At 46.1% G+C, this 12,616-nt stretch overlaps 1 long non-coding RNA gene and 1 other non-coding gene across 2 annotated transcripts; both read right to left on the reverse strand.

Moving 5' to 3' along the window:
- Positions 1–2,558: 2,558 nt before the first annotated feature.
- TRNAR-UCU (transfer RNA arginine (anticodon UCU)) lies at positions 2,559–2,643 on the reverse strand. The gene is given in 2 exon segments: positions 2,559–2,594; positions 2,607–2,643. It is a non-coding gene; the product is annotated as a tRNA-Arg (tRNA).
- Positions 2,644–10,857: 8,214 nt separating this feature from the next.
- On the reverse strand, positions 10,858–12,246 carry LOC133244265 (uncharacterized). Its single transcript, XR_009735349.1, has 2 exons — positions 12,074–12,246; positions 10,858–11,344 (listed from the first exon to the last, which is right to left on the reverse strand). It is a non-coding gene; the product is annotated as an uncharacterized LOC133244265 (long non-coding RNA).
- Between the last annotated feature and the right edge of the window lie 370 nt (positions 12,247–12,616).

The raw sequence follows: 12,616 nt of genomic DNA on the forward strand, positions 1-12,616 counted from the left end.
AAACAAAATGTGGTATTCACATACAAACACATGATGAAATATTACTCAGCCATAAAAAAGAATGAAATTATGCCATTTGCAGCAACATGGATGGACCTAGAGATTATCATATTAAATCAGAGAAAGACAAATAGCATATGATATCACTTATATGCATCTTTAAAACCGATATAAACGAACTTATTTACAAAACAGAAATAGACTCACAGCCAAAGAAAAATTTATGGTTACCAAAAAGGTAAGGGGGGACGGGAAACTTGGGATTAACCGCTGCTGCTGCTGCTGCTGCTGCTGCTGCTAAGTCGATTCAGTCGTGTCCGACTCTGTGCGACCCCATAGACGGCAGCCCACCAGGCTCCCCGGTCCCTGGGATTCTCCAGGCAAGAACACTGGAGTGGGTTGCCATTTCCTTCTCCAATGCATGAAAGTGAAAAGTGAAAGTGAAGTCACTCAGTCGTGTCCGACTCTTCGTGATCCCATGGACTGCAGCCCACCAGGCTCCTCCGTCCATGGGATTTTCTAGGCAAGTGTACTGGAGTGGGGTGCCATTGCCTTCTCTGGGGATTAATCAATACAGACCTCTATATACAAAATAACAGTAGACACAGAACTATACTCAATATCTTATAATAACCTATACTGGAAGACTATGTAAAAAAAAGAATATTTTTATATATAACTGAATCACTATACTGTACCCAACATTGTAAATCAACTGTATTTCAATTAACATTTTCTTAAATAAGAAACGTAGGTGAGTACTTTAGTTCAACTAATAAATAGCACAGGAATCTTGTTTGTCTATAAAACTATCAGATTTAACTTTAAAAAAAGAAGTTAAAGCCAACATATAATGTCTATTTAAAAGAAAACAAACCCAAATATATTTTCTAGATACCTACTGTGTGTGTGGTGGGTTTGGTCATTTTTCTATTCCATCACTGGTCATTTTCTTATTGGTTTGAAGTTCTTTACACACTAAGGAAACCAGCCCTTTTTTGTGATATGTATTATAATTGTTCTTTTCCAGTTTGTCTTTTGATTTTTGTTTATGGTATTTTGTTTTTTGTCTTACAGAAATCCATATTTTTGGATTTATTGATTTTTTAGTGGCTTCTAGGTTTAAAGTTATACTGCTTAAGTTATTAAATAACTTCATCACATCTTATTTTAGTGCTTTTGATGGTCATAGTATTTGTATTTTCATCTGAAATATACCTCTGTTAAAGGACTCAAGTGGGAATTTTGTCTCAGAATCCCTGACAATGAACATTCCTCCTCTTCTAAGCATATTTGAAATGCCATTTTATCACTGTTAGAGACAGTAAAATGGATACAATCTCTATGAAAGCAATTTGGTAATATCTATCAAAGAACACACAAACAAGCCTTTGATCCAGCAATTCAATTTCCTAAGAATCTATCCTACAGATAAATTTGCACTTGTGTACAGTAATAAGGATGTTCACTGAAACACTAGGAAAATACACAACACTGATATGGCCAACTATTGGGGACTATTAAATCGTTATGATACTTAGGTACAATGGAACAAGGCAGTTCTGTTGCATTAATAAGTGAGTTAGCAAGCATAGCGAAACCACCTACATCAATAACATCAACAAACATAAAGAGGGTAGATGCAGCAATGCTGACATAAAATAAATCTGAAAATATTTCCAAGAAACCATTTTCACTGATGGCTTATAGAGTTGAAGAAGGGCTGGGAAATAGGAAGAACAAAGATGTTTACTTTTCTCTGTACTTTTCTGGACAATTTGGGATTTTGTATTTTTTGCATGAATTGTTTGTTGCAGCATTGTTAAAATTTCATCCACTCACTGATTTATTCGCATTCATCGAGGTAGAACCCTAATCTCATGCAAAGATATGAACTGTCAGAAGGGCTTCGCTGGTAGCTCAGTCGGTAAAGAATCTGTTAGAAGAGGTAAAAGATAGCCTTGCCTAAAGGAGCTGACAGGCAGAGTGAACCTTGGGTCTCTTTGCACCGGAATCAAGGAGGAGAGCAGCAGGCGTTCGTATTCGAAAGTCAGATTCCTGGGCCCCACTGGAGTGACGCCCAGAAATCTGCATTTGTGACAAGATCCCACTGGGCTGGGAGCCTTCTGGGCTGGAAGACTGCTCACCGTGTGGGCGCGTTTCCCTGTCCTTCGCTCGCCCCTCCCTCCCTAGCAGCCACAATCGCGCCCCTGGCGAAGGGGTCTGGAGCCAGCTCTCCCGAACAACCGAGACGGGGCCTCCCCCGCGTTCTGCTTAGGCCGAAACCGCGAGACCTTGCCTCTATGCCGCCCGGGCTGCTTTCCCCAGTTCCCGGATCAGGCTCCGGAGTCGGCAGGGCCCTGGCCCAGAGCCACCGAGCCAGGGAAGTAAGGGGAGGGATAGACTATAGAGGTGAGAGCGACTAGAAGAAAAAGAGCTGCAGAAAGCCGAAGGCAGTGGGGAGAGCGGGCAGAGAATGCGAGGCGAGTGTACACCCTTTAAGAAAAGGAGAGAAATGACTGGTGTAGAAAATAAAACAGGGGGTTGGAAAAAACCTCCGACTCCGCCGGGACTCGAACCCGGAACCTTTGAATGCCTTCAACCTCTAGAAGTCCAATGCGCTATCCATTGCGCCACGGAGCCACCTGTTGGAGTTTCCGCGCATCTGCTCTGTTAAGCCAGAGGCGACGGCCCCGCGCCCTTCCCACCACCCCCATTAATTGTTGGTCTGTATCACTGAGGCCAGGGCGCTTCGAAACATCGCTAGCTGGCGCCCGTCCTCATTCGGCGACCGCCTTTTAATAAAGTCGGCTTAGCCTTGCCAGAGAAGGGATGTTGCGAGGGCGCCGGGCGCGGGCTGGTTGAGTCTGAGCTCAGCCGCAGCCCGGTCTCCGGCCCGCCCTGGGCGCCGCCGTACCTGGCCGATAAGGACAAATCACGCCCGCGCTCCTCCTCCCCCGCTATTCTCCTTTCCGATCTCCCCCGCCTGCCCGCTCTCCCGCGACCGGTTCCGCCCGGTCTGGCCCCGCCCCGGCGTTGCAGGCCTCCAGCCGACAGTTGCGCCTTTAAGCCGGGCCGGTAACGCCGGGCACTTACGTCGCACCGTTTAGCGGCTGGTCCCGAGCAGCGACCCCTCCCGGGTCCCGAGCTCTTTCCTGGCCGCACGCGGCCGGGATCCGCCGCGGCGGGCGCGGGTCGCGGCGACGTCTGTGTGAATGCTTGTGTGTGTTTATTTGCGCGGGGTTCGGCAAAATGGAGTTTGGGTTGCATTTCGCTCCCCACAGACCCAGAGCCGAATTTCTAAGGTATCCGGGCTCTGGTGGACTGAGGGGGGCGACGCGCCCCACGCTGCTGCATCCTCCGAGAGCTCGTCCCAGCGCTGGCAGCTGGCTCGGTGGGCGCAGCGCAGCCGCCGAGTCCGCGCGGCCACAGCACGCGGCTGCGTGGGCGGCGGCGGCGAAGGGCCTGCGCGCGTGGGAGCGCGGGGAGCATGCGTGAGCGGTCACGAGCGGTCGGGGGGCGCGCGCCCGAGAGCAGCCGCGGGGTTTCCGGGAGGCGGCGCAGCCACAGGCTGGGTTACCTCCTGCTGCTCGAAAGGGCGCGGTCGCCACTAATACAAGGGTTTGTCTGAGGGAACCTGGGGTTTCAGTGCTCCCTGTAATTCCTATCAGTACGACCGGAAAGCCACTTGAAATAGACGAGCCAAGTAAAAACCGCGTGGTTGCCCCGCAAACGTCTTTGCATACAAAATCCTTGGTCCCCGCTCCAATCAGCTTGCGGTTTTCCGAGCCCGCCTACTTAGAAATTGCGGGGCTGCTACTGTGCCATCTCTTCAGGCTCGTTTGCAGCCTACCCTGTGGTCCACTCCGTTCCACTCTGCCCAGCTACATCGTGCCTTCCGCACCCTATCCCAGTGCTAAAGAGGGAGGAAGCACCCAGACAGGGTCGAGTAGAGTAGGGATCAGTACATTCTTATTTAACTTCACTCCACTTTGATTACCCCAAAGTCTTTGTGTAGATCACAACAAACTGTGGAAAATTCTTTAAGAGATGGGAATACCAGACCACCTTACCTGTCTCCTGAGAAATCTGTATGCAGGTCAAGAAGCAACAGATAGAACCGGACCTGGAACAAACTGGTTTCAAATCGGGAAAGGAGTAGTCACAGCTGTATATTGTCACCCTGCTTATTTAACTTGTATGCTGAGTACTTCATGCGAAATTTCGGGCTGGAGTAAACACAAGCCGGGATCAAGATTGCCGGGAGAATTATCAATGACCTCAGATAGGCAGATGATACCACCCTTATAGCAGAAAGTGAAGAGGAGCTAAAGAATCTCTTAATGAAAGTGAAAGAGGAGAGTGAAAACCTGGCTTAAAACTCAACATTCAAAAAACTAAGATCATGGCATCCAGTCCCATCACTTCATGGCAAATAGATGGGGAAACAATGGAAACAGTGACAGACTTTATTTTCTTAGGCTCCAAAATCAGTGCAGATGGTGACTGCAGCCATGAAAGTAGAAGATGAAATTAGAAGAAATCCAAGAAGAAAAGCTATGACCAACCTAGACAGCATATTAAAAAGCAGGGACATTACTTTGCCACAAAGGTCCATCAAGTCAAAGCTATGGTTTTTCCAATAATCATGTATGGATGTGAGTTGCACCATAAATAAAGCTGAGCGTGGAAAAATTGATGCCTTTGACTTGTGGTGTTGGAAAAGACTCTTGAGAGTCCCTTGGACTGCAAGGAGATCAAACCAGTCAATCTTAAAGGAAATCAGTCCTGAATATTCATTGGAAGAACTGATGCTGAAACTGAAGCTCCAATACTTTGGCCACCTGATGCAAAGAACTAACTCCTTGGAAAAGACCCCGATGCTGGGAAAGATTGAAGGCAGGAGGAGAAGAGGACGACAGAAGATGAGATGGTTGGATGGCATCACCGACTTGATGGACATGAGTTTGAGCAGGCTCCAGGAGTTGGTGATGGACAGGGAAGCCTGGCGTGCTGCAGTCCATGGGGTCGCAAAGAGTCGGACACGACTGAGCAACTGAACTGAACCGAACCACTACAATGTTATGAGCCAGATACTATCATCCTCTTTATAAGGAAGGGAAACTGCAGCTAAATGACTTGTGTAGGGAGGCCCCACTGGAGTGTGACAAGAACTTTGAAGAATCATCTGTTTTACCCTACTTGCCAGTTAGGACATCTTTCCAGTTTCATGGATGTTGACAGAACACGTAGGACTCCTGGGTCAGAGATGAAAGACTATGACTGTAGCCAGAGTGTTAACATGATTGTATCAGTTCTCTGAACCCCAGTTCTCACAGGAAAGAAGCAGGTGGGCTCAGATGGATGATTGCACACAAAATGGGTTGCATTACATAAGAGGAATGCTGATCTTGGGGAACCTACCATTTTATAGCAAGCAGTAAGCAAGCCGGCTCTTTGTCTCACAGACCTTCCCTAATCCTTCAAGGTTGCTCACTGCAAACACAGCCTGGAAGAATGACCCAAGTGAGCAGGGTCTTACATTCTTAGCACACTCAGCAAGAACGTGCAGGGATGCTAAGGGCCTGTGTTCATTGCCTCTCCAAACAATGCCAGAGCCCAGACTGATGCCAGGCCTGTATGTTTCATTTTACCACAATACATAAAGTTTCTTGACAGTAAGCACTTTATGTAAAACATCATTATGCCCCCTTTAAGATTAATAAAATAAATATCCTCATATGCAGGAAGGAGAAATTCTGACATATACAAAATTAACTCTTAAAATAGCAAATGACTTCAGAGTGTTTTTGTTTAATCTTTTTCGAACTTGGAAATGTGCCAGGCATTAGTGGCCTCTTAGAGTCTTCACTAGTCCTTGGAATTGCAATGGCTTAATGTTTCCTTGGAATACCATACAGAGGAATTCTGGGAGCATTGGAGCCAAATCACAAATGATGGATCATTGACATGATTAACAAGTTCAGACTCATATGTGAAAGGTCTGGGAAGGGGAAATAAAAAAAGAAATCACATGTTAAGGAAAGAGGTGTTTGTCCTTAATTCCACTTGATAAATCAAGCAAATAATTTTTAGATATTTGATTGCTTTCAGTATGCTATGCTATGCTGTGCTAAGTCACTTCAGTTGTGTCCGACTCTGTGTGACCCCATAGACGGCAGCCCACCAGGCTCCCCTGTCCCTGGGATTCTCCAGGCAAGAACACTGGAGTGGGTTGCCATTTCCTTCTCCAATGCATGAAAGTGAAAAGTGAAAGTGAAGTCACTCAGTCGTGTCCGACTCTTAGTGACCGCATGGACTGCAGCCTACCAGGCTCCTCCGTCCATGGGATTTTCCAGGCAAGAGTACTGGAGTGGGGTGCCATAGTTGAGATCAAAACCTCTTGTCTTTGTCATGGAAAACATTACCAAGACACAAGGTTACCAGACAGTGTGGGAAAACCAGGGCTTGTGTGACCAACTCTGTGAGCAATCAAGATGTACTTTTTTACATCTTACAATTAGATGCCTGGGAAAGCCGTGGCAGAATAAGTGCTGTATATGTTCTCTGACAATAAGTGGTTTGTAGTGAGTCTGGTTTTAGAGGCAGCAATGTTAGCATATAAAAGGAATGAAAATCTGTATTTAGTTTCCATCTAAGGAGAAAGATCCAGTAGGTTTTCTCATCCCCTTTACTAAATCCAAGAGCTGAATCTCGGGCAATAGTACATGCAGTTAAGAACCATCACACAACTTGTACCAAGAATTCCTACAGGTAAAAACAGACAAACCTCTTCTTTTCTGCCAACAGAGGGAGCCAAAGCACAGACTATATAACCACCTGTGAGCCGGCTGACCTTCACCCAGCTGCAATTTGAGTTCCCTGGGCAGCAAAACCCTACTTCATCTTGGTGTCTTATTTTTAAGTTCAGATCATTATACCCCTCTGGGAGTCTCTAATAACACTTCTCATGTTTGTATAGAAGGATTATTTTTAAGTTCCTGAGTTATATTTGCAGTGCTTAGAAGCAGCTTCAGCCTTCCCCAGAATCTCTAGAAATCCACTGTATTTCTATTTATTTTCACTAGCTTTGCTTTGCCTCCAGAGGGAGAAGGTCATTGGAATACCAGTGTAATTCAATTCAAGGAGTATTTAGGGAGGATGCAGTTGGGCCTACTGTGGGAGCTAGAATAAGAAGTTTAAGACACAATCCCTACCTTTAAGGACACTTCAGATTCCTTGGGAGAAATACCTGTGACTATGAAACAAGGAGCAAACTAATGCAAGATGGCATATGAAAAAGTGGCAAAATGTGATTGGGTATCCCTACCAGTAAACTGTTTTTGAGTTTGCATTCCCAAATAAAAAGCATATACTCTATCCTAATTATCTTTTGTAAAAGGAAAAATGTAAAGGAAGAGATTTTTTTAAAAAATCAAACACTCCGAGAGTGGCGGTTAGGAACATAGGCTGTGAAGTCAGACTCCTGGTGTTCACATCTTGGTTGTGCCTCTAATTTGTAGGACATCAGCTTTAACTTTTCTGAGCCTTCTCCTCCACCTCTGAAAACTCCTAAAGTTGTTGTGAGGATTATGGGAGTTAATCCTTGAAAGGGTTTCTCTCTGTCCTGGCACACAGTAAGTGTGTAGCAACTGTGTGCTGTTATTATTAGCAAGCAGCTCTCAATAAAGAAGTCTCATACATTCTGCAGGAACAAACCACCTCAGATACAGGGTCAGCTAAATTTGTTGCAACTCAAGAAACATTCTCAACCTCCCTACTGGACTCCTACTCAGCTGTTGACATCATATTTACATGATGTACCAAACAGAATGCTCAGCTTCTGCATGATGTACCAAACAGAAGGCTCAGCTTCTCCAACTAAAACATCTACCTTCAGCTCCGTGGTTTCCTCATTATTCTCCCCCAAGAACCTTGTGTGGATTCTTATCTTCCTGAATGCAACCACATGGTTTCCCAAAGCAAGAGAAAAACAATGCAACCCCGAAGAATTTATGAAGACAAAATCTGCTCACAACATTTAAATGATTGCTTTTTTCATCCTAATAAGCTTAGTGCTCACCATTAAGCAAGCTATTTAATACACTAGGTAGCAAGGTGGAATAGGAGAAGGAAAAGAAAAAGTGCCAAGATGAAGAAATTTAGATATTAACATAGAAAAGAGACACAAAAGAGTCCTTATGAATGTCCAGCTGGGGTGAGGGTTTGCAGCGTCAGGATGCTGGGCAAGTAGAATAGAGGCTAGATGTGGCAAGGGGGCTGGGGGCAAGCTTGGTTCAGGATGAGAAATGTGGATTTCACGCAGTAGGCCGTTTCTTTTGGCATGAGAATGGCTGTGTTTTAGAATGGTTAATTTAGGAGGTGATACACAGGCTGAATGGAATGGAGCCCAAGGGTCACAGAAAATTACATCCCATTTGATTTGTGCTTAGTGTTGTCTTATGACTTCATCTCTTCAACAAGCAATGGTTGAGTGTGGTTGACATACAAAGGAAAAAGACGTGCGCCTGGCTTACTGCCTAGGAGATATGATGAAAGGTACACAATTGTGATGCAAGATAAAACAGTGTCCGAGTGAGACAGATGCAGTGGTCAGGAGCTTCAAGGGGAGAGACTGATATTACATCCTGAAAGGGCAAAGCAGGGAGGAAGCTGCATTTGGAAAGGGCTACCTAATCTAGGGCCGACTTGCCTGCAAGGAACTCCAGGCAAGGGTTAGCAAACAGACTAGGGAGGAAGGAGGAAGAAGATAGGTCAGGGCTGGGGAAATGGCAGTGGCTGAGCAGTGAACGGGTCCAGCTAACTTGGCTGCAGCAGGTGCTGGTGGAAAAGGTCACCAAGGTTCAAGGCACTGATGACCAAATCAGGTTTGGGCCAGTTCCATGGTTCTGTGCCATCAGCCCATTCACAGGAGGACAAGAATCACAGCTGAGGATAAATGGAACATGACCCAGCCCCCAAAGGGAAGGTTTTGGAAAGAACTGGTTGACAGACTCGGACCAGTAGGCTGGTGTTCAGAGAAGGAGTCTAGTCACAAAGAGAAACTAAGGCAGAAGCAGGTATATCGTGTCTGAGGCAGGCAGCACCAGTGTGTGATTCCAGACCTCGTGGCTGCCAACAAGGCTTCCAAGCCTGGAAGAGCTCAGGAAGAATGTAGGACCTTCCTGTAGGTGGTAGTCACTCCCTGCTGTCGGGATAGCTAGACAAAGGCCAAGCCTGACCTGGGTCTTCAAAGCCGCTCAGGCTTTGAGCTGGCAAAAACCACACTTATTCACTTAAGCACTGAGCACAGCTAAATGCCAGGGCGCTGGTCTCTGGGGACGCTGTGGTGAGGAACACAAGTGCTTTCCTTGCTCCCATGTACTCTGCAATCTTGAGCAAAGTCAGACAGGAGAGCATGGATGGATACCGGAAGTAAGTTTGACTTGTCAGGAGACAAAGATCCTGAAGCCCTTTGAAGGCAAGGCTATAGGGCCTGAAATTGACGAGCCAGGGTTACCTCCTCCACAAACTGTCCCAGACCACCTTCTTCAGACAAGTCTGCTGGTAGGGATGGGCTCCTCTTCTAGGTTGGAGGTGGGAGTCGTATAGTTTTCTATCTTATTTCTATATCCTCTCTGAGACTGTCAGCATTTTGAGGGGAAGGAACCACACTTTCTTGTCGCTAGATCACCCATGTCGCACAGCTTGTGGGATCTTAGTTGCCCGACCAGAGATCAAACCTGGGCCCACAGCAGTGAAAGCTTGAAGCCCTAACCAGTGGACCACCACGGAATTCCTTAGCTTGTCTTCTTTTTAAACCAGAAGCTCTAGAAATCCTTGCTTTCTGATTTAGGCAGTTCTCCCCAAGGCTTACTTAGCACCGGAAATGTTGCCTGAATGATCTTGGGAGTAGAACTTGATCTTCAGTGTCCTAATTCTGCCTTCAGTCTCACAGTTTGTGGGAGTGGGTGTTGAATCCCATCCCCTTCAGATCCATTTCTCTTTCTTCCAAGTTATTGAACAAAGGCATTTCTCCACTCCTGGCCCACAAAGGATAACCATCTATTAAAACTTAACTAGTCTTAAGTCTCTAGCAATTGAGAGTAATCATGAAGTCATAATGCATTGTGCCAGGCACTACACTGAGTTCTCTGTGAATACATGAATGTGCTCCATCCTTCTTTTGACTCAGTCATTGCCCCTATCCCCGGATGAGAAGGGGAGCCACAGAGAGAGCAGCAAGATGGATCAGGCTCCTGCCCCCGGCTACCAGTTACCCTGAACTGTAGCTGCTTCTCCCAGGAAAAGGATCAGGAGGGAACCAGCAAACAACTGGAAATGGGCTTGTTAGAAGTGAGGTAAAGTTGCTCAGTCGTGTCTGACTCTTTGTGATCCTGTGGACTGTAGCTTACCAGGCTCCTCCGTCCATGGGATTCTCCAGACAAGAATACTGGAGTGGGTTGCCATTTCAAATTCTGCCACACACTAGAATCCTAATGCCCAGGATGCACATGAGACCAATTAAAGCAGACTTTCTGGGGGTAGGACCCTGGCATCTATAGCTTTTTAACTTCCCAGGTGATTCTCATAAGCACCCAAGTTTGAGAATGATTGCTTTCTGCTCTTCCTGCTAAATTGCTGACCATGGCCCAGGAGCATCAGCTTCACCTGGGAGCCCTACCCTAGCCCTGTTGAAGCCAAATCTGTATTTCAATAGATGTCCCAGGTGATTCATTTGCATTAAAGTTTGAGAAGCACTGGCTTAGGGCTTAGGTAGCGAACTCTTATTAATCCACTTGGCTTCTGTTATCAGGGTTAAGTCCTTAATAAGCAGATATCAAAATTCCATCGAAAAGCTCTGAATCAATCTGATTTATTGACTCAAAAAATGACCTCAGAGAAAACTATGCCCTTTTACTTCCCACTGCGTGGGGAACTGGGGAAGAAAAGTTCAATTGCTAGTTATGTCCAACAGAACCTAGGTCAAGTCCATTCCAGAACTGGCAGAAGAATCACTCCTGGCTGTCTTCCTCCTTCTGAGATAGACTCAGGGCACAGGTAGGTGGGACCACACCTGGGCTGCCAAGGTGACTGATAAGATCCTCCAGCCAGCGGTGTCCATGCTTTGATGGCTTCAGCTATTTTCCCATGGTGTATACGTGTCTTAGCTCCACAAATGATACCAACAATCCTTTGTCCCAGCAGAGGTCTTATTTGTCATCAGCTTTCTGATTTCAACTAGAAACACTGTCCATTTTTTTAGTTGTTTCTTTGCCATTACTTTAGAATGCTGTTTGCTTCACCTCATCTCTGCCAAGTCCTTGAAGCTGCTTCACAAAGTCTGTAAGAATACGATTTTCGCAGGTAGTTTGAAAACAATCATACATAACAATCATATAATTTCAGCCTTAAACCTGAGACCACTGTCAGAGCAATTAGGCTCATCTTTGTAAGTCAATCAGAGGAGGAGGAGAAAGTCTCAGAGAGGCATGACTGTGTGGGGCAGCACATGGTTTAGAAGGATTTGAGGGCAGATGTATGACCTTGGGAAATTACTTAGGCTCTCTGAACCCATTTTCACACCTCTGAAGTGGAGAAAGTTATTTCTTTTTTGTTTTGTTTTTTTAAGAAAGTTATTTCTATTTCACAGGATTGTCGTGCAGATAACTGAGCTGCGGACACACACTGACTAACAGTAACGGAGTAATAGTTACCTTTGTTGGCTTAGTTGCTAAGTTGTGTTGCAACCCCATGGACTGTAGCCCTCCAGGCTCCTCAGTCCTCATGGGATTCCCCAGACAGGAGTGATGAAGTGGGCTGCCATTTCCTCCTCCTCTAGGGGCATCTTTCTGACTCAGGGATTGAACCCGAGTCTCCTGCATTGGCAGGCAAATTTACCCCTGAGCCACCAGGGAAGCTCAGCAGTTATCTAGGGCTGCATTAACCACTTATTTCAGACCTTAGCAACTCAAAACAATAAAATTATCTCAGTTTCTGTGGGTCAGGGAGCCATTTAGCTGAGTGGCTTACACTGAGGGTCTCTCTCGAGGTTGCTTGGGGCTGTGAGTACCTGAAGGTTTGAATGGGGCCAGAGGGTCTGCTCCCAAGATGACTCCACTCACTCACAGGCCTGTTGGCAGGAGGGCTTAGTTCCTTGCCTCAGCCCTCTCTCAACAGGGCTGCCTCCCCCAGACTGAGTGATCTAAGAGAGAGGTGGAAGCCACATGCCTTTGTGACCTAGCCACAGAAGTCCCACACCATCACTTCTGTGTTCTATTGGTCACATGGATCAGCTCCAGTACAGTGTGGGAGGGGGAAGGGTGAGCCGCCAGGGAAGCCCCACGCCGCATCTTTAATGTTAGTTTCTTCCTCCTCTTGATATGGCAACCAATTTCCCTCCTTCCTCCTCTTGATATGGCAACCAAAATCCCCAAATATTCTGAGAAGGAAGATTCTTGAGGTGATTCACTTTTGTTCTCACTCCAAATTACTTTAAGTCGGAAGCTTCTCTCCTCACATCAGGCCTTACATCTGATCAGGGATCCAGACAGTTATGACTCAGAAATTTGGTACTAGACTCAGAATTTATCCCAGTTCATCTGATGAACATGGA

The sequence above is a fragment of the Bos javanicus genome, chromosome 3, assembly GCF_032452875.1.
Source record: "Bos javanicus breed banteng chromosome 3, ARS-OSU_banteng_1.0, whole genome shotgun sequence".
NCBI lineage: Eukaryota > Metazoa > Chordata > Mammalia > Artiodactyla > Bovidae > Bos > Bos javanicus.